We start from the raw sequence: 27,401 nt of genomic DNA, 5'->3' as shown, positions 1-27,401 counted from the left end.
GACGTATGTTTCATTTTTTAAGAAACTGCTTTCCAAAATGATTGTTTCATTTTATAGTCCTTCAATCAGTGTGTATTTTAATGTTCCACATTCTTGTCAACAGTTGATACAGCAATATTTAATTGTAGCTATTTAATCTATGTGTAGTCACTACAGTGGTATATCATGGTAGTTGTCTTTTGCCTTGTCCTAACAATTAGTGATGCTAGACATCTTTTCATGTGCTTATTTGCTATTTGTACATTTTCTCTAGTAATATGTCTCTTCAAATTTTTTAGCCATTTATATATCATTTTTTAGAGTTCCATATATATTCTAGATATTATCCCTCTACTAGACATACACACTAGATATAATTTCTGTGGCTTGCCATCTATTCTCTTAACTCTGTCAGAGAAAATGAGTCTTTAATTTTTATGAAGAAAAATTTATCAACCAACTCCATTATGAATCCTATTTATAGCATGGTATCAACAAATCTTTCCTATTTTAAGTCCATAGAGGGTGTTTTCCTATTTTTTCTTCTGCATGTTTCGTAATTTTAGGTTTTAAATTTAGTTCTATGTTCTATTTTGAGTTAATTTTGATTAATTGTGCAAAGTATCCTTATTTTTATGCTGTAGATATAAGATTGATGTGGCATCATTTGTCAAAAACAGAATTCAGTATCCACTGAATTGTTTTTCTATCCGTGTTATATACCATTGTCCATATACATGTGGATCTATTTCAGTACTTCTTTTTTTTCTGTTCCATTGATCTACTTGTCTATCTTTATGCCAATACCATGCTGATATAAGACCTTTCTTTTTCTTTACAATTAGTATTTACTGCTATAGATAGACCCATAAGTATCAATTCAGTAACATTCCACAAATGTTGGCATGTTGTATTTTCATATTATTACTAATTACTAAGTACTATTATTTTATATCTGATTTTGTCATTGACCCATGAGATATTAAAAAATTTGCTATTAAGTTTCTAAATATTTGGAGATTCCAGAAATCTTTCCATTATTGATTTCTAATTATTAAATATCACCTGAATGCTTTAAAATTTATCCAGACTTGTTTTATATATAAAAAGATGTTCTGTCTTAATAAATGTTCTGGATGCACTTGAAAGAGTGTGAAAGGGAACTGTATTATACTCTTGTTGGATGAGGTGTTACAGATATCAGTTAGGCATGTTGTTTGATAGTGTTGATTAAACCTCTGCATGTGTACAGATTTTCTGTCTACATGTTCTATCAATTATTGAGAAAAGATTGCTGAAACCTCTGACTATAATTTATAGTGTTTATTTCTCTATTCAATTCTAACAGTTTTTGCTTCATACATATTAAACCTCTGTTATTAAGTATAAGTGTACAGAGTGTATGCCCTCAGAATGACTGGGTCTTTTTATGAGTATGAAATCACATTCTTTATTCTTGGTAAGAGCCTTTGCCCTTAAATCAAATTTCTGAAGTTAATATAATATTGAATTTCACTTTTGGTTAGTGTTAGCATAGTATGTATGTGCACATCCGTTAACTATTTATAATCTTTTTTTAAATTTTGAGATGATTAAATTTACATATAACCATAAAAATTAATACAAACCCAATGTGCCCTTTACCCAGTTACTTTTCATGGCAACTGTGCAAAACTGTCATGTCATATCACAACCAAGATACATTGGTACAGTCAAGATACAGAATATTTCCATTAAAACAAAGATCCCTTATGTTGCCCTTGTAGCCACTCCCACATCCTTCATACTCCATATGCTTCTAAACCCTGGGCAATCACTCATCTGTTTTTCATTGCATAGTTTCCATTTTATGAATGTTATATAAATGAAACCATACAGTATGTAATCTTTGGAATTCACCTTCATAACTTGGCATGATTCTCTGGAAATTTATCAAAGTTTTTGCATGTATCAATAATTTGTGTCTTTTTATTGCTGAATAGTATTTATTAGTATAGATATATCACAGATTTGCTTACCATTCATTGGTGTTAGAATATATAAGCTATTTCTGGTTTTTGTCTATTACGAATGAAGCAGCTCTAAACATTCATATAAAGATTTTCATTTCTCTTGGATAAATGCTGAGCTGTATGTCAAACTGCACAGTTTCTTAAGAAAGTGCCAAACTGTACCATTTTAGAGAGAATGGCTCTCTAAAATGTACCATTTTACAATCCTACCAGCAGTTCATAGGTGATCTAGTTTGTAAATATTCTATGTTACTATTTTGGTGTTGTCACTATTTTGTATTGTAGGCATTCTGGTAGCTGTGTAATATTATCTCATTCAGGTTTTATTTTGTATTTCTTTAATAACTAATGAAATTAAACATCTTTTCGTGTGTTTATTTGACATCTGTAGCTCTTTTCAGTGAATTTTTCTCCTCATGTTTTTTTGTCCATTTTCTAACTGGATTGTTTGTTTAGTGTTCAACATTAGGAGTTGTTTTTGTTTTTGTTTGTTTAGAGTTTGGGGATCTTTTTTATTTGTTTACATTCTCTAGTTAAAATATTTTACAGTAACATTGAAAGTTCTTTATATATTCAATAACTTTTAAATTCAAGAATATATATTCAATATATTCAAATGTTCAGTTATATTCAAGATATAAAGAATATTGATATATTCTTTATTAAAGAATATTTTAAATATTTAGTATATCAGTTCTTTATTGAATATATCATTTGCAATTATTTTCTCCCAGTCTGTATCTTGTCTTTTCATACTTTTACCAGAATCTTTTGTAGAGTAAACATTCAATTTTGAAGTGCAATTTATCAATTTTTCTTTTATCTATTCCACTTTAGTTGTAAAACCTAAGACCTTTTCAACAAGCTCTAGATTCTGATTTTTTTTTGAGAGAGAGAGAGAGTGGGAGCACATGCTTGAGCAGGAGAGGGGCAGAAAGAATCTTAAGCAGACTCCAAGACCAGCACATAGCCTCACTCAAGGCTTGACTTGGGGCTCGATTCCATGACCTTGGGATTATCAACTGAACCAAAATCAAGAGTTGGATGCTCAAATGACTGAGCCACCCAGGCTCTAAATTTATGATCCATTTTGACTTATTATGTGAGAAAGTTTAAAGTTTAGGTCAAGGTTTTTGTTTGTTTCATTTCTTTGATTGTTACTATCAATATCCAATTGCTCCAGCATCATTTGTTGAAAAGGAAGCTGCATTGATTTACTTTTACTTATTTGTCAAAAATCAATTGCATATTTTGTTGGTCTATTTCTATATTTTCAATTGTGTTCCATTGCACCATGTGTCTATTCTTCCACCAGTACTACAGAGTCTTATTTTCTATAGCTATACGATAAGTCTTAAAATTTAGTAGACAGATTCCTTCTACTTTTTTCCTTTTTTCAAAACTATATTAGCTATTCATACAATAGGATGCAGCAATACTTCCACTTCTGAGTATTTATCCAAAGAAAATGGATAAAAACACTAATTTTGAGGCATCTGGGTGGCTCAGTCAGTTAAGTGTCTGACTCTCAGTTTTGGCTCAGATCATGATCTCATAGTTTCATGAGTTCAAGCCACACGTCGAGCTCTGTACTGATGGTGCTGAGCCTGCTTGGGATTCTTTCTCCCTGTCCCTCCTCTGCTCACACTGTCTCTATCTCTCTCTATATAAATAAACTTAAAAAAATTAAAAAGAAGAAAAAAAACCACTAACTTAAAATGATACATGTATCCCCATGTTCACTGCAACATTATTTATAACAGCAAAGATATGGAAACAACAATAGTATAAAGGAAAATTATTCACCCATAGAAAATAATGAAATCTTACCATTTGAGAAAAATGAACGGAGACCTCGAGGACATTATGCTTACTGAAATAAGTCAGGCAGAGAAAGATACATACCATCTGATCACTCTTAAGTGTGGAATCCAAAAAACAAACAACCAACCAAACAAGCTCATAAATACAGAGAACAGATTGATGGTTGTAAAAGGTGAAGGTAGATGCCTGAACTGTATTGTTGTTGCTGTCATTTAAATAAATTAAATACTTTTTAAGAAAAAGAAGATAGCAAGGATCTGCTGGTGTTTTGTAATTGTAATTTGAGTAAACAATTTAAATAGCAATGTTTCTACTCAGCTCATACCAAAAAAATAGATTTAATGGATAGCCACCAGATGTAAATAAGCAAAAGCTAACTTGTTATTTTTAGAATGGAAGTACATAGCTATATGACAGTTATTGAGACATATATTTATAAATCTCATGACATACAAGTAACCATTAGAACAAAGTATATGTTAATAAAGTTTAAATTTCTATATTTAAATAAACTCAAAATCAAGTATTAGTTCTATGGGTGTGTATTTCTTAGGATTTCCTACATAGACAAAAATAGAAAACGTTTTATTTACTCTTTTTTTTATATATGCCTATTTTCTTTTAGTGCCTTACTGATCTGGTTAGAACTTCCACAGCACCATACTGACAGCTGCCTGGGTGGCTCAGTTGGTTGAGTATTGTACTCTTGATGTCGGCTCAGGTCATGATCTCACAGGTTAGTGAGTTTGAGTTCTGAGTTGGGCTCCAGTGTTGACAGAGCAGAGCCTACCTAGAATTCTCTATCTGCCCCTCCCCCACTTATCTGGGCTTTCTCTCTTTGAAAATAAATAAATAAGCATAAAAAAAAAACCTTTCAGCACGATACTGAATAAGTCTTGAGAGAGTACGTCCTGGTATTGTTCCCTCTATTAGTATTAAGCCATTAAGTCTTCCATCATAAAGTATAATGTTAGTTGTAGGGTTATTGCAGGTGTTCTTTATCAAATGAAGAAGTTCCTATCTATTATTATTATTTATTCTGAGAGTGTTTATCATGAATGGATGTTGAATTTTGTCAAACATATTTCTGCATTGATTGATATAATAATATGATTTTTCCCCTTCAGTCTATTAATATGGTGGATTACATGGATTAATTTTTAATTATTGAACCAAGCTTACATTTATAGAATAAATCCCACTTGATCATGGTGTATGATTATTTTTATATATTGCTGAATTCTATGTATGAACATTTTATTATGGATTTTATGCATCTATATTTTTGAAGGATACTGGTCTGTGGTTTTCTTTCCTTTTACTATCTTTGTCTGGTTTTGGTATCAAGGTGATTCAAATATTATAAAATGAATGAGAAAAATTCCCTTTTCTATATAAGAGAATGTGTAGAACCAGTGTTAACTCTTGTTTAAACATTTGGTAGAATTCTCCACTAAAATAATATAGCCCTTAAGATTTCCTTTTTAGAATTTTTTACATTAAAAATTAAACTTGTATTCATTGATATAAATCCATTTAAATTATTATCTGTTTAATCCTTGATATGTTGTGGTTATTTGTTATTTTTAAGAAAGTGTTTTTTTCTAAGTTGTTAATTTACATCAAAATTATGTTATATTTTCCATAATATTCCCTTATTATCCTTTTTGTATTTATATGAACTGTAGGGATATTCTCTATTTCATTCCTGTTATTGTAATTTATATTTTTTACATTTATGGTTTGGCAGTCTTTCTAGAGGTCTCCATTTTATGGGTGCTTTCAAAGAAGCAACCGTTTCAAGTACTCCATTGTTTTTCTATCTTCAGTTTCATTAATTTCTGTTCTAATCTTCATAATTTTCATCTTTTTGTTTGGGGTTTGTTTTCCTCTTCTTTTTCTCAGTTCTTGAGGTAGAAATTTAGATAATTGATTTATGATGCTTGATCCTTTCCAAGGTATGTGTTTAGTGCTATACATTTCCCTCTCAACACTGTTTTAGATGTGTCCTCCAAATTTGGGGTGCTGTATTTTGATTTTCATTCATTTTAGTGTCCTTTTGATTGCCTATGAGAAGTCAGCTTTGACCTGTGTTTCATTTAGAAGGGGGTTGTTTACTTTCCAAGTTTTTGTAGATTTTCCCATTATATTTCTATGATTTAATTCTAATTTGATTCCATTGTTGTTAGAGAACACATTCTACAAGATTTTACCTTTTTTATACTTGTTGCAATTTGTGTTATGACTCAGGATATGCTCTAACTTATTATATATCCCATGATCACTTGAACATAATGTGAATTCTGCTATTATTGTTAGGTGAAGTGTTCTATACATGTCAACGAGACCCTATTGGTTGGTGCTATTGTTGGGTTGTTCTATACACCTTGCTGATTTTCTATCAGTTGTTGAGTGAGCAGTGTTGAAGTCTTCCACTCACATGGATGCTTTATTTCTCCTTTTGTTGTTTTTTCTTGATTCACATATTTGCGGTTGTTTGGTATATACACATTTAGGATTGCTTTACATTCTTGGTGGATTAACCCTTTTATCATGATATACTATTCCTCTATGATGTTGATAATTTTCTTTGATCTGAAGTCTACTTGCTCTGCTATCAATACAGACAGTCCTGCTTTCTTTTGATTAAAATTTGCATGACATATCTTTTCCTACACTTTTAACTTTTAGCTTAACTTGTTATACTAAAGTGAGTAATTTGTAGATATCATAGGTCATTTTTTAAAAACGTGCTAATCATTGCCTTTTTTGGGTGAATTTTGATGATTTTCATTTATTGTAACTATTGATACATTAAGACTTAAGTCTCTTTTTTGGTTTTTTGCTGTTTTTCTGTTTTACATTTCTCTGTTTCCTTTTTCATACCTTTCTGTCAGTTATTTGAACCCTTTTTAGATTCCCATTTTGACTTGTATATAGTGTTTGTATAGCTCTTCTAGCATTTCTCTGAGTATTGAATTACATATACATAACTAAACACAGTCTCCTGGTATTGTCATTTTTCTAGTTAGAAAAATCTTACTTCTATGTCCCTTTATTCCTCCCTGTTTAAAATATAATTGTCTTAAATAATTCTTCTACATATGTTTGAAACTATATGGAGCAATTAATAATGTTTGCTTCAACCATTAAACACAATTTAGAAAATTAATAAAAGAAAGAAAACCTACTGTACTTGTCCACATTTTTTTAATTATTGAAATATAACTGACAAACAATGTTAGTTTCAGGTGTAAAACATATTGATTTGACAATTCTATGAATTACAAGGCTCACCACTGGTGGTAAGTATAGTCATCATCTAATATTAGTACAATATTACTGACTATATTCCCTATGGTGTGCCTTTCATCTCTGTGACTCATTTATTTTGTAATTGGAAGGTTGAGCCTCTTAGTCGCCTTCATCGATTTAGACCATCACCCACCCACCTTCCCTTCGGCAACTGTCAGTTTTTTCTCTATATTTAAGAGTCTGTTTTTTGTTTGTTTATATTTATCCCCATTCTTGTTTATCATGTTCTTTTCACATTTCACGTTCCAAAGATCCTTTTTTTTTTTTTTTTAAATAATTTCCTTTCTGAGGGCACTTGGGTGGCTCAGCAGCTTGAGTGTCTGACTCTTGATGTCAACTCAGGTCATGATCTTACAGCTTGTGAGTTTGAACCCGCGTTAAATTCTCTGCTTGGGATTCTCTGTCTCCCTCTCTCTGCTCCTCCCTGGAGCATGCATGTGCCAGCTCTCCTTCTCTCAAAAATAAATAAATAAACATTAAAAAGTAATTTCCTTTCTGTTAAAAAAATTCACTTCAGTCATTCCGATTAGGCCTGCTAGTAACAAATTCTCCCCATTTTTCTTCTGAGAATGTCTATATTTCCTCTTTATTCCTGCATGATATTTTTACTGGGTGTAATATTTGGGGTTGACAGATGTTTTCTTTCAGCACTTAAAAAATATTGTGAGACTTTCTTCTGGCCTCCATGATTTCTGAAGAGATACCACTATCATTTGAATAGCCCGCTCCCCCCCCCCCCCATATAATGTATCATTCTTCTTTGCTTCCTTTCAAGACTTTTTCTTTGCCCTTAGGTTTCAAATGGTTTGTTATGATGTACACTGGCATAAATTTCTTTGGGTTCAACTTGCTTAAGTTTGCTCAACATCTTGAATCTGTATGTCAAGGTCTCCTGGCACTTTTTAAGTTTTCGGCTATATAATGGTATTATATCATATATATATTTACCATTTTATTCTCAACAATTCAGTTTAGGTAATTTCTTTTGATTTGTTTTCCTCTTCCCTGATTATTCCTATGTTCCTTCTATTCTACTTTTCCACTGAAATTTTTATTTAGATTATTTTTCAGTTCTAAATTTTCAGTTTGATTCTTGCTGGTTTCGTTCAATGTACTATATATTTACTAAAGTTTTCTATTTCCATTTGATTCAGATATGTTCACAATTGCTCCTTGAAGCATTTTCACCATGACTGCTTTAAAATTTTTGTCAGATATTTCTTTGTCATCTCACTGTTGGCTCCTTTAATACTCTATTTTTCATTCAGTTTGAGACTGTTCTGATCCTCAGCATCGTGAATGATTTTTTAACTGATATTATTATTTTATGTTCTGAGAATCTGAATCTTATTTATTTATTTATTTATTTATTTATTTATTTATTTATTTTTAATTTTAGAGAGAGAGTGTGAGCAGGAAAGAGAGGCAGAGGGAGAGAGAGACAGAAAGAGAGAAAGAGACAGAGAAAGAGAGAGAGAGAGAGAGAGAGAGAGAGAGAGAGAATCTTAAGCAGGCTCCATGCTCAGCATGGAGCTGGACACGGGGTTTGATCCCACGATCCTGGGATCATGACCTGAGCCAAATCAAGTGTCGGACACTCAACCAACTGAGGCACCAGGTGCCCCTGAATCTTATTTAAATTTACCCTGTTTAATTGACATATAATTCACATACCATAAAATTAACCTCTTTAAAGTGTACAATACAGCACATTCTACGCTTGCACAAGACTACAACTATCATCACTATCCAATTCCAGAATATTTTATTCACCCCCAAAAGATACCAGTCACTCTTATTCATCCCTTCATAGCCCCTGACAACCGATAATTTATATTCTATGTATTGAATATTCTGAAAACTTCATATAAAAGGAATCATAGAATAAATAATCTTTTGTGTCTGGCTTTTTAAATGTAGCATAAAGTTTTTAAGGTTCACCCATGCTGTAGTATATATCAGTACTCTATCCCTTTTTATGGCTAAATAAAACTACAGTGTATGGATATACCAAATTAATTTACTCAATAAAGAATAAGACTATCACAAAGTTATTTTAGGGGTGTGAGAGAACATGTTTTTCAATTATCTTGGGTATATACCTGGTGGTGAAACTAGTGAGTTATATGGAACCTCTAGATTGGATTTTTGAGGAACTTCTAAACTGTTTTCCAAAGTTATTGCACTATTTTGCATTATTACAGTGACGTTTGAGAGCAGATCTTCCGTTTTAACTGACTTTTTCTGATACCTTGGATTCTTGGTTTAATTTCCTCAACTCAAATAATTCACTGGGGTCCACCTTGATTCTCACTTCCTGGATATCAACCTGAAAACTATTTCAAGGTACTAAACTGAGTCTGTCTCAGTGCTCAACCTTTCTTTTGCTCCTGTCTATTAGGGAATTGTCCTTTGTTATCTGTGTCCAAAATCTTGACATATCTATATCTATATCTATATCTATCTCTATCTAGCTATATGCTTGTTTTCACTGTTACTTTACTGTTCTTACTGAGTTTTGGTTGTTTCTGATGAATTTCAAATCTGATTCCTTTTACACCACCTTGATTGAAAGTGAAAGGCTTAACATATAATTTTGAGAAGAGGAGAAAAAGAAAAAAAGGGGACAATAATAAAAATAAAAATGCATGGATGTTAGACTCAATCACTGCCAACAGAAATAGGTCCCAATAAAGTATTCTTAATTGTCCTAATACTAGAATTTAGTGCTTTTGGATTCACAAATGTCCTTAATTGCATACATTAATTTTATATATATGTAAGTAAAATTTTCTCTGGAGCAAGTCCATATTTTCTGGCCTTCTAAAGAAATCTATTATTAATAAATAATTAATAACAAATTTAATAAGAGATCTTAAGACCAGAAGTTATCAAATCAACTGAGGTCAGATAAACCCTTTAAAAGTCATATGGTGACTTAAGAAAAAAACTTTCAGTTTTAGAAGGTTTCCAGGCAAGAAATAGGACAAAGTCTAAATTTTTTTTCTATGTTCCTTATAATTCCTTATAATTCCTCCTTTCTATGTTCCTTAGAATTTCCCCTCAAACTTCTACAGATTTGAGGCAGAAAGAAACAAATAATCCCTGCAGTCACCTTTTCAAACAAAATTGCTGAACACTGGCTTTTTAAAAATGGTAATTCATTTTCTTCCTCAAAATCACTCAAATTCTGGTAATTATTATTTTTCTTAGTTGTCAGCCAAATTGAATAGATTTATTTTCTTTTCTATTCTAAGTGTTAATAAGAAGCTAATATAATCCAAGGACCTAAGTACTCAAGCATACGTAGTTTGGAATAGGGATTAGGTTGGTGTGGTTTTAACCAAGTAACAATAGGTGCTGTAAGAAAATTAGCAAATGGCAGTCTTAATATCTATTTTTTTGAAGCTCCTTTAAATGTATTATGTCTAATCTAAAACAGGATATTTGTCATTGTTGAGTTTAGGAGCCTCTTTAACATAATGGGATGTCAAAGCAATGGTCAAAATGAAAAAAAATAAATAAATGAAAATTACTGTCTGTTGGTTTGTTGATAATAAATTCACCAAATAATGTGTGCAAAGCTATTCCTGAACCATACTTCATATTTGGACCTCACCAATGACTTCCATCCCATCTCTGAATTTCATTTCATTACTGACTGTAAAATTCCTGCTTCAAACCTAGAGGGAAAATGGAGAAGCTAGGAAGCTCAAGGATGTAATGGAACAGCCATCTCAAAAATTACCTGACAATATGTAAAACAATACATGACATATTTTAAAATATAATCACTATTTTATTTTCGGGGGGGGGGCAAGAGTGTTTTGCACTATCCTTAATGTCAAACTGCAATGACAAAATGCCACCTACATGTCAAAACAATATGTGAATTAGGGCTTCTTAATCTAGAGTCAGTTTAGGCATATAGAAAGCTAATAATTTAAGCAATTATTAATATATTATTAAGATCTCTGCTCTTAAAGCTCAATAAATAGTTGCTGAGTGTCCCCTGTGTGCCAGGCCTTGTGTCATTCTTTCATTTTAAAAAGTCTAAAATATCATGGGGTTGAATACACAGGAAACAAAACATTCATGACTTCAGTGCCTCTTGTTAATAGGAATTAATATGAACAACACTTGACATTATGGAAGCTTTAATTAAATTGGAAAATGTCAGGGAAGGAAAGTGCAATTAAGCCTAGATATATTTAAGCTTTGGTATTATCACCACACAAAATGGGACATATAACTTCAATGCTGTATATTGAGCAATCATAAAATCCTAAGGCAAATGACCATGTTGTGTCTGCTCATCCTTAACATGCACAAGAAAATATGGATTATTTTCCTTAATAATAAAGCAATTTACTGACAGTTAAAATGTTTCTCCAATTTAAAATTCCTCCAACACAAAATTCTCACCCTGAAGCTCCCTATTAAATTGTTTCACAAAAGAAATATTCGTTATTAGTCTTCACCTCAAGAGATACATCCTTGCATCACTAATCTGCCAAGATACAGAGTCTCAATCTGAGGTTCTCTATTATAGATAATTTAAATGGTTTTCCAAAGGCTGAAGCATGACAAATGCATTGATCTCTTGGGAGAAATTTAGATTTTTTTTTTTTTGATAGAAATCTCTTAGAACTAGTTTATAGAGTAAAGCATTTTTATGGTTTGACCTCTCTTTTGATTAATTCTGAATATATGAATTTAGTCTCTGATTCAAGCCCTTTCTGTTGTCATTTGAGGTGTAGCTGAAACTACTAAGTAATTTGGTGCAGCTGAAAAAACAGTGGAACTTCAAAGTGTACAATATATGAGCTTTCTAACGCAGAAACAGTACTTCCCCAGGATAAAATCAAGAATGGACAAACTGTCAGTTTTTCTGACAGACAATATTTAAAAGCAATGTGCAACAGTTTTGAGCATTTCTTCTTAAGGTCCTTAAAATTTAATACCAATTCATAATATTTGCGGATAAAAGACAATGTTCATAATTCTGCATTGCCAAAGATAACCTTATTGATATGAAAGGAAACAATATAGACTGAAATAAAACAGAAGAGTGTGGTAATGTATTTAAGCATTTCCAATTAAAAACCCTTTAGGGTAGGCATGTGTTTATCATACTACCTCCAATTAATCTACAGGGTCTTAAAAATATGCCAAATACTTATAAACCATAAGGTGGTACAAGAGGGAATGGAATCAGGTGAAGTATTTTGGTTTAGAAAGACAAATGAAAGTAGATATTTGGAAAATCTGGATGTCAGTATAGGATCTAGGAAAAATGAATGGTGGTTGAAGAGAGAAAAGAAGAGAATGAAAGATAGAAGATAATACAAACAGAACTACTGAAAACCTAAAACAGGCACTTGTGAGGGCAAGAACTATTTCTTATCTTTCTTCTGAATCCTCCATAGCCCAATGTAGGACTTACTTGGCACAAAATTAGTGTTCAAAATACTAATAAATGTATTAGTTGATTAAAACAAAACTTCCAGGGGTGCCCGGATGTCTCAGTTGGTTAAGCGTCCAACTCCTGATTTTGGCTCAGGTCAAGGTCTCATAGTTCATGAGATCAAGTCCTGCATTAGGCTCTTCACTGACAGCACAGAGCCTTCTTGGGATTCTCTTTCTTTCTCTCTCTCTCTCTCTCTGCCCCTCCTCCACAAGCATATGTGCTCTCCTTCTCTCTCTCAAAATAAATAAACATTAAAATATGTATATATATATACATATATACATACATATATACATATATATGTGTGTATATATACATATATGGACCATATATATATTATGCCATATATATGGTATAATCAAAGGGAATCAACTGAAGTAGTTAGCTTAATTGAAGAGTAAAACCCCAGTTTGGCAGTATCTTGATTTTGATACCATCCATAGGGATTTTCTTGTAAGGTAGGAAAACTCATAAGTATGATTGTTAATGCAACAGGTGAACAGCCTCTGGGACTGACTCACATTAACCAAAGTCATAACAGACTCATGTATAAACACCTAAACAGCAATTCTAATTTTATAATACACATGATCTCTAGAACATCAAATATCTCTCTCTTTATTAGCACACCAATAAACAGTAATGCAGAATTGACATCTGAATATTGCAGAATGAAATGGGTACGTGTTTTACTACCTGATTGTAAAAGTTGTCAACCTATTATCATTTACCAACTCACATTCATCCTTACCCATAGACTCTTCCTTTGTTCTTGCTACAACAAATCAGTTTTCTAAAACCAATCCTATCTAAAACCAATCCTTCATGCATTATATTCTAGTCTCTCATACCTACTAAAGGACATTTACTTTTCTCTTTTTTCAATGTTTTCTTTCTACACTGCGCACCCCCCCCCCACCGCACCCCACAATCAACCAGCTTTTCCCACAGGTGAAGTAAAGGATTGTTGGAGTAAAGGATTAATCTATCCTCTGGTATTTCAAGACTAAACATAAACTTGCAGTAAGCTTTTTAACTCCTATCTTCTCTCACACTTCACATAGTTCATCAGCACATTAAATATCCATAGTTTAACCAAGGCTCATACTTTCAATCTTACTAAGTTCAAGCCAGTATACTTTTCTGACTAAATAAAAATCATTGCCTCTAAACTGGCCTCCTTGAATTCTCCCTTAAATACTTCAATTTATTAACACCAATGTTGTCAGAGTGATTATTTTAAAGCACACATTATGTGTCTTTTCTTTTGCTCATATTACTGCAGAGCCTTCCTATCTATCTCAGCATCACAGCCAAATAAACTCATCGATTTTATTTCTGCTGTAGTCTTCACTCACCTTGCCCTAGACACAGGCTGTTTCTTAAGCACATTAAGAAAGGGCATGTTTCTTTTCACTCTGCCTGGATCACGTACTTTTCCCCCTGCCTGGACCATTTTCTTCTAGGTATTATTTCCTTGGTTCCTTCAGGTTTGTTATCAAATGCTATTGTATCCACTTTTTATAAAATAACCATTTCCCTCATCTTTGCCACATTCTATTCTTACCTAATTATATCTCATTTGTGTCTCTTTTTTTCTACACAACAATTAATATTATCTAACTGATACTACCAGCTTTGCTATTTAATAGCTGTGTGACTTTGGGCAAATTACTTAGCAGGATGCCTCAGTTTCAATATTTATCAAATGGAAATACTATTAGTAATTGCCTCATATTATTGACATGAGGATTCAATAATCTGATGTGTGTAATATGCTTAGATCAGTGCCAATTAAATCAGTAATATGATAGTTATCATTTTATTATGATTGTTATTAGCATCTTATAATTATTCATGTCTTACCTACCTTATGGAATACTCCATGAGAATTGAAACATTTTATGTCCACTGTTCTATCCTAATACCTTAATCAGAATGTGGTACATGACAGGTGATTGAGAAACATCATTTGAATGAATGATGACATATTAGAAGGTGGAAAGTAAGTTTTTAAGTTTCTGCCAGTCAAAATTAATCACTCCTTTTTCTGCCCCAAATACCAACTTGTATTTACACAAAAGTCTTCCCCATTAGGTAGACTGATACTAAAAGGTGAAGATGCTGCTTTATTTATCTTTGTATTCTGTAAAATATTAACTCTATAGCCTTTGATTTCTAGGGCTACTTTTAAAATTTCTTTTATATTTTCAAATACACTGAACATCCTAAATAACTCAGTTATGTTCAGGAGCCACATAATAAGAGTTTCCTCCCTGTAATGCAGTAAAGTAAGAAAAGCTTAACTAAATTATTGAAATATCAATATGCCAATTGCCTAACTCCTAGTCTATTTCTAGGGAATAATTCATATGCACTATACTCCTGTGAATCATTAAGCAGCCCTCTATGGGGGGATATAATGTCAAGTATACCAATGGTTACTAATTGATTGGAGTGTTTTTTTATGATGAATATTAGGTTGTTCAGTCTAGGTAGATGAAAGAGACATTAAATGGTTTTCTAATTCATGAAAATCTTTGTTGATATTATTAATTCAAATAAATAAAATAACTTCTCAAACAGAAAATGAGCTACTTTTTATAAGAATTACTTTTCTGTAAGGATTTCTGCAGTTTGTAATTGGATAAATATAAATATTAATATAGCAAAAAAGTTTCCCACAAAAGTAGTGTAAACTGGTACTTACAGAAATAAAAATGAACCACTTAAGAATTTATAGCCTAGTTCTACCTCCCCTACCAATTGTTTGAGATTTTACATTATTTCTAGAGTTCTTCAGAAAGAGCATCATGATAAAAAATAAAAATATTTGTGAGTTTATTATTTACCTAACTTTACTAAAGATAAGAAATGGGGATGATGGCAAATGGCAGGTTGACAAGTTGAACACATCATTTCCTAAGGGATATTTTAATAGGCAAACACAGCAGGTGACTTATATACTGATGTTAGTACTCTGGTATCACCTTCTAATATCTCTGTTTCACAGCAACAATATGAAGTTTCATATAGAGCTCAGTTAAAATAAAAAAATAACTTTTTTGCACTTGGGCTATGATATAAAAGTGTGTTTGACCTTTATATGCTTGCATTTGAGGTCACACTTCTCTGGACAGTAATAAGACCATTATGGAGCATGAGTCACTGTGAAAGACCAAAAATTTTCATGGCAATAATCCTGTGCAATTCATAAAGTTGGGGGAAATTACTGCCTATGTAGGAGGGGTGAACAATAAAGCAAGAGGGTGAAGCTGTTGGTGCATATTTGCCATTCCACTTCTGACTGCTACCATTTGGCATATTCAACAACACTTAGATCTTTGGTAAATGATAAAAACTTGCCTGCTTATCCCCATTTTATTAACTCTATGGAACTTCTGAAAGGTTATGTGTCACATCAAAGTTTACTAGTTGAACTTGAAACACTAATATCACAGCGTTCCATTTCCACGTTCTAAACAGAGAAAACACTGTTTTATGTAATTTTTGTTCACATTTTTAATTTTATTATAATTTATTCAAGTGAAGTCTTTGCTTTTGTGTTAGAATACTGACGTTTCATTATGAAGAAGAGGAAGGAATAAAAGGAAGAAAAAGAGAAAGTGAGAAAAAATCTAGAATTTCACTGTTCTGCAATTGTTACTCAAATTCTTTGAGCAGTTAGGCACACATTATATGTCTTTATTTTCCTACTAGTCTTATTTTTTTTATTTGGTTCTCTTATTTTTCTTCTTCTATATAGTTATTTCAGAATTAAAAGTTGACCTTGGAGTTGAGCAGATTTTGGTAACAGTATTAGCCTCGTTCTTTTTATTTATTTATTTTTAACTTTATTTATTTACTTTGAAAGAGAGAACAAGCTGGGGAGTGGTAGGGAGATGGAGAGAAAGAGAGAGAGAGAAAATCCCAAGTAGGCTCCACACTGCCAGAGCAGAGCCTGATGAGGGGCTCAAACTCACCAACTGTGAGTTCATAACTTGAGCTGAAACCAAGAGTCAGATGCTTAACCGACTGAGCCACCCAGATGCCCCAGCATTAGCCTTATTCTTAAATCATGTCATTAATTTTGCCCTCCTAATGAATTTAGGACTAATGATAAGTACATTATATGAAAAGTAAAATAAATCAAAAAACCAAAATTCACATATTTACATGCTTACTTTTTCATAGTCTCCATTTCAATTTTTGTGAAAACTGTGCTCATCTTTATAAGCAAAACTGCCATTATAAAAATATGTGTCATTCCACGGAAGATTATATCTATGTTTACATGCATAGCCTAGGTTCAAGTGATTTTTATAGTGGATGTGAACTATTAATAACCATTACAATGACATGTTTTATACCAATTAGCCTGTCTTGCTTCTGTTAACAATTATTGAAGTAATCCTTCTTATAAATTATTGGTAATGTATAATGCATGTATCACTACTTGAGCTTGTTTTTTTTATTATTATTCTGTAAACAGACTTCCATAAAATAAATCCTTGAAATAAATGGATGAAGGAACATATTTCTAAATCTATTACTTCATTACATTAAACATCAGTAGGGTGACTGAGGTAAAGCTAATATCAGATTGTGTCTTATTACATTGGCACTTCTAGATTTTTTTTAAGTATAATAACTAATCTTAGAAATATCCTGTGCATTCTAGTGGGTTATTACCAATATAGTCATTTCCTACAAAGTCTTTGATTCTTTAAGTTTCATTTCTAATTATTAATGGCTAGTTATAATAAAAATATTGACACTCAGGGTGCCTGGGTGGCTTAGTCAGTTAAACGTCTGACTTTGGCTCAGGTCATGATCTCATGGTTTGTGAGTTTGAGCCCTGCATTGGGCTTGTGCTGACAGCTTAGAGCCTGGAGCCTGCTTCGGATTCTGTGTCTCCTCTCTCTGCCCCTTCCCACTTGTGCTCTGTCTCTTTCTGTCTCTCAAAAATACATAAATGTAAAAAAAAATTTTGTTTTAAATATTGACACTTAAGGAACACCTAACAGGTTATATAAAACTGGCCTTATATCAATTGTTTAGGAAATCTTTTTATTTTAGATTGTTATATTAAGGTAGAAAGCTGGACATTAAAACCAATATTGTGCATGATATTCAATCAAAGGTCCTGAAAAACATTCTTAATTTTAAAAGTTTTAATCTAGGTATTAAATATATATTCCAATGAATATTTATATATTCAGAGATTGTCTAGCTAAGAAATACATAAATACATATAACCACACTTGAGAAAGATTAGTTATTTGAGATTTATTGTAGGTTTATTTGTTCATTTGATTTTCTAGTTCATAATATTTATTGGGCAAACTCTATCTTCTCAATGATTCATTTACTCACGTAGAGATTTTACATGGTGTGAATAATATATATATTTATTACCCTTTGCTGTTCTGTGTAAGAAAATGAGTGCATGCATACCTTTGTCTGTTGCTATATTATACAAGCAGTCTGAAACAAAATACATTTGGATTGTCCACTTTAATTTGCATTTTTAATATACTAATTTTCTTCAAGTAAGTGCAATGAGTATTACCTATACTATCTCTTTCAATTTTGGGGTAAATCATTGCTTAATTCTACCTTCACGTGTTGAAACTTTCTTTGTAACTGTTAAGGTAACTTACTGCATTGACACCCTGAATAAACATCATTTTAAAAAGCAGACGTGATAAATATAAATTTGACATATTTTCCCCCAGTTTAAAGTCAAGTTTGGCTGGAATGTTCTGAAGTTTATTTGCTTTAAAAATGATTCATCTTTTTTCCTGCATGACAGCCTTCTAAAGTTCCCTGGCATATCATTTTGATTTTATCAGATTACAATGATTAAATCTTTGTAAGCAGGCCTAATGTTGCTGAGACACAAAGATGTCAGAGATTATGGATGTTTGGGAGTTATCCAAACACGTGAAAAATGGGAAACATGTGTAATAACAAATATTACAAAATATAACATAATGAGTTAATAAAAGTAACTAAAATTTTTTAAATGAAATTAATAATGCAATAAAAGATCCGAGACTATTATAAGACAGTGTTTTAAATTGCATACAGAAAACATGTCATTGGTTTGTCATAGATTTGTGTTTCTAAAAGACCAGCAAAATCTTCAAGAGAAATTTGGTAGAAACGCAAACATTATTTTTGCAATCACACATCAACATTTGTGTTATACAATACCCACTCTTCTAGGGAGACAAGAGAAAGAACATTGGACTTGGAAGGTAGGGAGTCTAGTCTGATTGTAGAGTTCACCTGAACAGTCTAATTTCATTCACAAAACTACCATGATATTCTGTCTTTATATTTAAAGGAGGACTTGAACTTGTTTTCCTACTTTGCCACTTAAAAAAACAAAAAAAAGTGATGGATAGTGTTGGTTATGGTGTTTCCACCCCCCACCCCCAATATAAGCCTGAAAACTGAATGATCTTTATTCAAATACTGTCTGCGACTGTCTGTGCAGTGGAACCATTATTTTCATTTTGAGGTTCAATAGTATTTAGTATAATTAACACCTCTCTAACATGCTTATTAAGTTTTATAAAATCAATTCTGCTGAGCACATTATTTTAATATTTTGTTATCAAAGGTCTGGAGTTAACTGTGATTCTTTTAGCTTTGTGATATCCAATCATAATTTCTAACTGTTCATAAAATGTTTATAAACAGAATAAAAAAGGATCATCTTTGGTATAGCTTCTTATGTTTTAGTATTTCAAAATCTCACTGGGTTTCACATAGAATGACAAGACTATTCTAAGCCTGGATCACTATCATTTTCTGGCACACCATTCAGATTATTTCATGGGCAACCTGCTTTTATTGATAAACTGAATCCTACCTTTCACAGTTATTTGCTGGTAAAAATATGAACTAACACTGTGGTCTGGAACGAATCATTTACCTCTCCATAACACAATTTCTTCAACTGTAAAATTAAAACTAAGGAATGATTTATAACGCATAGGATCAAATACTACAATATTAGGCATATGGTAAATGCACTGCATTTACTCTCAGTACCATTATTCCTACACATCTATGATATTCAATGATCTTATTCTACCAATATTCATTGTAAAAAAAACTAGACTTAATATATTATATGATATCTTCTTTTTTTTTGTTTGTTTTAATGTTTATTTTGAGAGAAAGGGAAAGGGAGCATAAGCAGTGGAGGGGCAGAGAGAGAGGGCAAAAGAATCCCAAGCAGGCTCCGTGCAGGGGCTCAATCTCATGAACCTGACCAGAAATTAAGAGTTGGGCACTAAACCAATTGAGCTACCCAGGCGCCCCATGTTGTCTTCTAAAATTTTAGAAACATACTGATGTTTTTAATTCCCGTATGTTGGCCTAATACTGCCGCAGTTCATATACAAGTATATTGCCTGTACAGATATCAGTGCAGTAGTGGATTTTACTTCCACATAGAATTCTTTTTGATTATTCCATATGTAAGCAGAACAATTATCCCTACCTTAGGGAATATGTGTAGAGGAACAGAAAAAGCACTTATATGGGCATCAGTAATTGAAATTCTTTTTTTAATTTTATTTTTACTTTTATTTATTTTTTAATTTTTTTCTTTAACATTTATTTATTATTGACAGAGAGACACAGAACATGAGCAGGGGAGGGGGAGAGAGAGAGGGAGACACAGAATCCGAAGCAGGCTCCAGGCTCCGAGATGCCAGCACACAGCCCGATGCGGGGTCCAATCCACGAACTGTGAGATCATGACCTGAGCCCAAGTCGGCCGCCCAACCAACTGAGCCACCCAGGCGTCCCTTTTTATTTTTATTTTTAATGTTTATTTATTTTTGAGAGAGACAGAGACAGAGCTTGAGTGGGGGAGGGGCAGAGAGAGAGGGAGACACAGAATCTGAAGCAGGTTCCAGGCTCTGAGCTGTCAGCCCAGAGTCCAAGGTGGGGCTCGAACCCACAGACCATGAGATCATCACCTGAGCCCAAGTCAGGTGCCCAACAGACGGATCCACCCAGGCACCCCAGTAATTGAAATTCTAATCCCCAACATGCTTTGTAGTTTTGGTTAAGCCATTTAATTCTTTTTTCATCATCATTTCATCATCTATAAAACAGGACCAATATGTTTTTATCCTGTCACAGGATTTCTGCAAGGATAAAACCAAGTTATGTTTGCAAAATTTCTTTGAAAAACAGGAAACACTATTAATGATACAAGTATTAGAAAGTGGATATAAGCCCTTTGTTGAATACGAAAAAAAAAAAAAAAACAAGAAAATTATCTTTGTAAATGTTAATCTTTGACCTTTTGGAACTTTAAAACATTTTACTCATGAAATATACACCAGGCCAGATTCATCATTATAATGGTAATTTTTAATCCTTTTTTTGTTTTTATTAAAATAAAAGTTTTCTTTAAAAAAAAGTACTGTCATTCATGAAATTGTCATCTTATATTAGTGAAGTAGGTCAGCTTCTTCATGGAAGGTCTGGATATATAAAATGTTACTACGATTTCTCAGGCTATGCAAGGCCATCTTGACTCTTAGTGTTTCTCGTTAAAGAAAAGGATCTAAGATATCTGTGTACAGTTGTTCATTCTCTCAGAGGTCAAGAACTAAGTTAAAATAAATACAGCACTCTAACAACACAAAACAACTAATAGAAATAAATCTACTTTCAAAGAGAGATTAGTCTCTAGGAAGCACTGTTTAAATACCCTGCTTGGGGCTATTTGTTTTATATTTGCTTTACCTTAATCTCTATATTCATATTCACAATATTTTCTTATTTATTTACTTTTTTATGCTACCTTACTCTATTATACAAAAGGACAGCAGAGCCAATATATTTTTACAGAATTTGTATACTCTCAATTGTTGGCAAAATCCTTTTAGAAGTTTGACAATAACATGCCTTTCTCTATCGATTTATTTTCTTCCATTTGGCAAATATTGATTTTTTGTGTGTGTACATTTACAACAAGACTCCATTTTGTTTAATTTTTTCTCAATGAATCAGCATTGCTGACAACAGTTGAAATGTCTAAAACTTGAAGAAATGCCTTTGATTGAATAGTTGTCCTAGAACCAGAGACGGGAATGCAAAATAAATAAATAAATAAATAAATAAATAAATAAATAAATAATAAATAAATAAAATGGGACTTCTCAGTAGGCTTCATGAGATTCATAAAGGTCATATTTGTTTTAAAGACTGGAAATTGAAAATAATCTATTGAGACTAACATGCGATCTTAGAAATATACATGAAGTCCTTTTTTTCATTTTTTTTGCCTGAAAAACCTCCTTTACCTCTTTAGCAGGAAACTAGTTTTAAAAAAATTAGTCAGTGCTGATCTAGAAAGCAATGTTTTGTAGTGTATAATGCAACCTCCTCCCTAAGCACTGTGATCAGGTCAAGAGTGATCTTCTAATGCAAGGAGAATCATCTACAGGCAGCCTACATTCCTGTGACCATTGGGATAGACCAACAACATCAATAACAAGAGAGTAGTCAGTATTTCTCCCCTAGAAATTTGAAATAGGAAATTAATTGTGGGAGATAAAAGTGTTAAAAAAGAATTAAATGAGAAGTTATGATCACCATGTAGAAGAAGAATTAAGCAGAGATAAGTAAACAAAGGAAGTGAATCGTTCATGGGAAAGATGAGAGTGAAGGCACATGAATCAGGATTTCATCATGTTAATGAAGAACAGTAGCATCAAGCAAGATATATTCTTGCAGGTACTGAAGTTCATGGAGCAACTTAAATCCACAATCTTCCTAACACTGTCAACTCTGACTTTATGTAGCCCAGGTTCTTCCTCTCAAGGAATTCACTGAGTAATGAAAGAGATATCATCATGAGCCCTTCATAGCAATATGCATAAACCCAATGGGTACAGAGAAAGAGGGGTAACAAACACTATACAAGGCAATCTGGAAATCCTTTAGCAGCAATAATAAATATTATTAGTTTTAGAAGCAAAATGAGATCAAATACATTGGGAGCAGGAGAGTTGGTAGATGACAATTTAATAACAAGTTTTCCAAACATAAATATTGGCATTTGGCAAAATGCCAACTACTGGTTTATTTTCTGTTTATTTTCTTTACAGGGCAAAGGGAAAAAGGTGGACAGAACGTGTGTGCTGAAGGTCAGAGAAAAGCTTAATTAAAAGCTTAAGAATAGGTGAATAGGATTTATTGAGAAATGCATAACCACTGAGTTCAAAATGGTAAGATATAATTTAACTTCAAACAGAAGGTGAAAATTTATTGATAACTGTGAACTGCCTTCTTGTTTGGCATCAGTGATGTTATTTCTTAAACAGCCTAGATTCAAGAATTTTTTTCAAAAGGTGCTTGTTTATTAAAAATAAGATTAAACATTTTATTAATTATTGTTATTAGTTTTATTCCTTGAGCAAGTTTTCCTCTGAATTAAGTTGTTTTCTAAATTATTTGCAAGTGGTACTGGATATTAATGGATACATCTATTTACCTGATAGCATACTGACCTCCATATTCTTTAGTCAACTCTTTTTTTGGTTCTAAACTGTAGCCCAAGATATCTCTCTAGTTTCCCTTCTGATTTTTAATTACAGAAATTAACAGCTACTGTATTATTTTCTAAATGCATTTTGAAGATATTTTTATTATTTTAATGTCTTTATTTATTTATTTTGAGAGAGAAAGAGAATGAGAGAGTGAGCAGGGAAGGGGCAGAGAGGGGGAGAGAGAGACAGAGAGAGAGAAAATCCCAGCCAGTCTCTAAGCTGTCAGCGCAGAGACAGACATGGGGCTTGAACTCATGAATGGTGAGATCATGACCTGAGTCGAAATCAAGAGTCAGACGCTTAAGCAACTGAGCCACCCAGGCTTCCCTGAAGAAATTTTTAAATGTTAAGGTAGTGAATTAAAACATTTCAATAATTATTTTTGAATAACATTAGTAACTACATTATATAAGTGTTAAACTGCTCTAAAACACAATTGTTAATGTTAATATTAATAGCATTTATAACATTATAAACATTGAACACATTTTATATTCCTCCAAGTCATATATATGTGTATATATCTACACATATGTGAATGTCTCTGTTTGTATGTGTCTGTGTGGGTGTATATGTGTGTACATGTTAATTTAAAATAGCAGATTGTCCTTTTTATTTTATTTATTTTTTTTTAATTTTTTTTTTCAACGTTTATTTATTTTTGGGACAGAGAGAGACAGAGCATGAACGGGGGAGGGGCAGAGAGAGAGGGAGACACAGAATCGGAAACAGGCTCCAGGCTCTGAGCCATCAGCCCAGAGCCCGACGCGGGGCTCGAACTCACGGACCGCGAGATCGTGACCTGGCTAAAGTCGGACGCCTAACCGACTGCGCCACCCAGGCGCCCCTCAGATTGTCCTTTTTAAAAAGTAGACCATGTAACTATTGTTTTAATTCTAATTATTTTTCATTTAAAAATATGTCTTATACACCTTTCTATGTTAATAAATATGGATCTACTTCATTCTTTTTTAGAAAATGTTATGAGCACCTGGGTGGCTCAGTCAGTCAAGCGTTTTCTGTTCATGTCATGATGGCACAGTTTGTGGGTTCGAGCCCCACTTCGGGCTCTGTGCTGACAGCCTAGAGCCTAGAGCCTGCTTCAGATTCTGTCCCTCTCTCTCTCTCTTTCCCTCCCCCACTCCCACTCTGTCTCTCTGTCTCAAAACTAAAATAAATGTTAAAAAGCAAGAAAGCAAGAAAGCAAGAAAGCAAGCAAGAAAGAAAATGTTAAAAGGGGTGCCTGGGTGGTCCAGTCGGTTGAGTATCCTACTCGATTTCAGCTTGTCATGATCCCTGCATTGAGAGATTGAGCCCTAAGTTGGGTTCCAAGCTAAGCACGTAGTCTGTTTAAGATTGTCTGTCTGTCTGTCTCTCTTTCCCAGACTCTGCCCCTCTACCCCCAACTTGCACGTGTGCTCTCTCTCTCTCTCTCTCAATAATTTTTAAAAATGTTAAAAACATATAGTATATGAGTATATTGTAAATAATGCAGAATGTTTCATTCTTCCTGCTTCTATTGATACTACAGTACCTGAGTGTGAAATAAATCTTGATTTCAGTAGTAATTAGATGAATTAGATTCCAAAACCCTTCCCCAGTTGGAAGATATAAAATGCTGATAAGTATAGAAGAGATTGATAAAGAGACTTATTTAGGGAGAACTGCTATTCTCTTGTATCTCACTGAATTTTCTTCCTGTGGGCACAGTAGGATGCTACCTTCTCACCCAGTGATTCTTAACTTGGGGTTGATTTTACTGCCCATGGAGACATTTTGGGTTGTAGCTTCCAGGCACAATCTATAATAATGGTTCCTTTATCCAGTCAAGAGAATATCCACGTGCTTGTGAGTGTTTCCTAGGCGAAAGTCAGCCTGCCAATAGCTGGCAAGGAGAGACAGGGTTCAGTAAGAGGAGTCATCGCCTATGCTCTATTTCTCCCAATACAAGACTACAGCATTTGGTCCAAATCAAGCTTGGTCTGGTCCTGGACATTCCAATTATTATATTAAGACTGCACCCTCAATCACCATGTATGAGCAAGGCTAGGTATTTAACATACCTAATTCCTTATTCATTATTGAATATTTAAGTGATGTCTAATTTTTTGCTGTTATAAAAAATGGTGTAATGAACATCAATAGATTTTTTTTCCTTCCTTCCTTTCTCCCTTCTGTCTTTTCTTCTTTCATTTTTCCCTTCCTTTCTTCCTTCCTTCTTTTAGAGGTTAGAAATGAACAAGATTCAGAGAAAACCTGAAAGGCATTAAGCTATACCACTATCTTATTTAAAGTTAATAGTCTTTTTTTTAACAGTTTACATTTCACATCAGAAATCACTAGTGTCTACTTTTTCCCTATTCTCTGATTCCTTTCCACCAATAGGATCAGACTGCAGAAAAAGCCATCAACACATCTTTTACCCATTTAATTAATAATAATAGTAGCAACAAATGATTAGAACTATCATTCATTATTCAAATATTTTGTACTGGTTTGCATAATGTTAACATTATATTCATTTTTTTTTCTACTATTGAAAACACTCTAAGAAGGGGATGAGAACCAGAGGTTATGGTGTCAGTATGTACCTTAGTCCATATCAACTCACCTACATTTAGTTATTTTACCTTCTTTAATAGATTATAAGATAGATTCATTTCAATACAAACTCAATTCCTTTTTTTAAATTAAGCTAGTTTATTTATTGTAGAGAGATTGAGTGAGAGCACGATTAGGGGAGAGGTAGAGACGGGGAGAGAGAGATTCCCAAGCAGGCTCTGCATTGTCAGCACAGAGCCTGATGCACGGCTCAATCTCATAACCCACGAGATCATGACCTGAGCTGAAACTAAGAGTTGGATGCTCAAACGAAAGAGCAACCCGGGTGCCCCAATACAAACCCAATTCCTAATAATTGTTATATTTCTATAGTGATTTCTCATATATTCCTCAACAACCCTATGCAAAGGTAAAAGGTATTACCCTAAATTTACAGACAGCCAGTGGAGGCAGTGGAAGTTAAATAATTCAACCTTGGATGAATGGCACAGCTAATAAACGACAAAAATGGATTTGATCCTAGGCAGTGTGGCTTGATAGTTTAAACTATTGTGTTCTAGGGTCTCTCTATAAAGAGAGGTTTAAAATTTAGGTAGAATGCCTTGTTTTGCTCAGTCTTTCATTCCCTTCTTATAATTCTAAAGATATTTTTCTTAAACAATCTTTTAAGAAGAGTCTTTCTATTCCAGCTAAATTTAATTCATTTCCTTATGACTCCAACTCATAATTGTAATGGTAAAGACAGCTGTGGTTAAAGTAACAGATGGTTCAAACAGGTGATGATGAGCTCAGATGAAAAGGAAGAGAGTGGAGCTGATTGTTTTCTAAGAAACAATAGTTCTTTTTAAATTTTTTTTCCTGCAAACTCAGTGATCGAAAATTTCAAAAAGGTGAAAAATAATTAGGAAAAACAGCTTGAAGAGCAGAATCAGTTTCAACCAAGTGGTCAACACAATTAAAGTCTTAAAGTAAATAAAGACTTAAAGACTGAAAATAAAGACTAATGGAATGTTTATTACAAGATAACAGCTTTATTTTGAAGAACGTTTAATAATTTGTCTGCCAAATAACTCAACAAGTAAATGTTCTGGAAAGATGGCAGCCCAAATGTGTCTGATGTCCTCTATAGTTTTTAAAATGAGTTCCTTTTCTGTGTGGAGTATTAGTGGACATGTCAGAAGACAAAATCTAATCTTTGTGAGTTTTAACAGTATATATATATATATATATATATATATATATATATATATATATATATATATATATAACAATATATCCCTGGCAAAATTCTGGAAAACAGTATGGAGGTTCCTCAAAAAATTAAAAATAGAGCTACCCTATCATCAAGGTATTTACCCAAAGGATACAAAAATACCAATTCAAAGGGATACATGCACATGTTTATAGCAGCATTATCAACAATAGCCAAATAATGGAAAGAGACCAAATGTCCATCAACTGATGAATGGATAATGAGTGGTGGTGTGTGTGTACATACATACATATTTAATATTACTCAGCCACAAGAAAAAGAATGAAATCTTGCCATTTGCAATGACATGGATGGAGCTAGAGAGTATATTATGCTAAGTGAAATAAGTCAGTCAGAGAAAGACAAATACCACATGATTTCATTCATATGTTGAATTT

Source organism: Leopardus geoffroyi, chromosome A3 (genome assembly GCF_018350155.1).
Source record: "Leopardus geoffroyi isolate Oge1 chromosome A3, O.geoffroyi_Oge1_pat1.0, whole genome shotgun sequence".
NCBI lineage: Eukaryota > Metazoa > Chordata > Mammalia > Carnivora > Felidae > Leopardus > Leopardus geoffroyi.
Note: the sequence above shows the minus strand (reverse complement) of the source record.